Source organism: Dipodomys ordii, unplaced genomic scaffold, assembly GCF_000151885.1.
Source record: "Dipodomys ordii isolate 6190 unplaced genomic scaffold, Dord_2.0 Scaffold3717, whole genome shotgun sequence".
Taxonomy (NCBI): Eukaryota; Metazoa; Chordata; class Mammalia; order Rodentia; family Heteromyidae; genus Dipodomys; species Dipodomys ordii.
The window spans coordinates 1-1,606 of record NW_012270932.1 but is presented as its reverse complement, the minus strand read 5'-3'; the positions used below and the strand labels follow the sequence as shown (position 1 = coordinate 1,606).

At 61.2% G+C, this 1,606-nt stretch overlaps 1 long non-coding RNA gene across 1 annotated transcript; it reads left to right on the top strand.

The window, feature by feature from the left end:
* Positions 1–51: 51 nt before the first annotated feature.
* On the top strand, positions 52–1,017 carry LOC106002149. The gene is made up of 4 exons (XR_001175900.1): positions 52–159; positions 422–464; positions 569–628; positions 959–1,017. It is a non-coding gene; the product is annotated as an uncharacterized LOC106002149 (long non-coding RNA).
* Positions 1,018–1,606: the final 589 nt, after the last annotated feature.

Sequence of the window (1,606 nt, the reverse complement as noted above, 5' to 3'; positions counted from 1 at the left end):
GCTGCGCGCCGACCGCTCGGTGTTCTGCGCCCGCCGCGACGTGAGCCGCCGCTGCCGCCTGCCGCCCGGACACTACTTGGTGGTGCCCAGCGCCGCCCGCGCCGGCGAGGAGGCCGACTTCACGCTGCGCATCTTCTCCGAGCGTGGCCACACGGCGGTGTGAGCCCGGGACCCCGGACGGGGTGGGGTGTGTGTGTGTGCGCGCGCGCGCGTGCAAGTGTGCAAGAGCCCACCTCCACCTCGCCCCAGACCCCCCCTCCTGTCACCCACCCCACCCCCGGCTCTACACTCCACAGTGTAGCCTTAGCCCCTGGCGCCGCCCGATCTGGGCCACGCCCCCCGGCAGACAGCCCCGCCCCCAGGGCCCTTGGGCTCCTGGCCGAGGCCCGGCCCTGTCTCCAAGTCTGGTCTGTATTTGCAGGGAGATCGATGACGTCATCAGCGCGGACCTGGAGGCCCTGACGGTGCGGGGCTGCTCTGGGAGGGGGCAGCAAGCGGGTGCACCGGCCCGGAGGTCAGAGCCAGATAGGGCTTTGGGTCAGGACTCAACTCTCCTCACTTGGCGCAGGTCCCCTATGAGCCCCTGGAGCTGGAGCTGGTGCAGCTGTTTCTGGAGTTGGCTGGAGGGGTGAGAAAAGAATGCTGTGTGTGTGTCTGTTCTGACCCCAGAGCCCAGCCCTCTTGGTTGGTGCTCCCTTCCTCAGCCTCCATGCTTACACGCCCTTAGTTGCTTTTCTAGGACTGCAGCTGTTCCCTGCCTCGGTGCCTTTGTCTGTACCTTTGGCTCCTTTCTTCCTTTCCAGGCTGTGTTTCCAAAGTGGCTTTAGCTGGAAGCTGCCATCCATGGGCTCCTGCAGCCCGCACCTTCCCCATTAACTGCCCTGACCCAAGTGAACCCTGAGAGCCAAGTCCCCAGCTCTGGCCTGCACAGGGCCTCACCAGCTGCTCTCTCTTCCAGGAGGAGGAACTGGATGCTTATCAGCTGCACACCTTACTAAGCATTGCCCTTGAGCCTGGTGAGTTGGGTGGGCGCCGATGGCCATGGAGCCTGGGCTCAGTGGCGTCTCCCTGCATGTGGCCTGTGGTGGGCTTCCTCAGCAGCCTTTGCTCTGGGAGGCAGGATGGATAGCTGTTGTGGGCACAGGCTTGGGGAACTCCTCCCCCCAGGCTGGCTTGATCCCAGCTGGATGCCTATTAAAGGCCCCCCAGTGAGTCTGACCTGCAAAGTTCTTCCAATGGTGTGCAGCCTTCAAGGAGCAAGTGCTGGGTGTTTTCATGTGTTGTGTGCATGCATGGTGCATATGCACACAAGCCTGTGTGCTCACGTGTACTGTCATGACTGGGGCTTGAACTCAGGACCTGGTTACTGTCCCATAGCTTTTACCATCACTACCACTTGAGCCATGTTTCACTTCTGGCTTTTTGGCGATTAATTGGAGACCAAAGTCTCACTGTCCTGCCCAGGCTGGCTTTGAACTGTGATCCTCAGATCTCAGCCTCCTGAGCAGCTAGGATGACAAGTGTGAGCCAGTGCTGGGCTGGGCTTGGGTGTTTTCTTTTCTTTTTTTCTTTTTCTTTTGGGTCTGGTCGTGGGGCCTGAACTCTG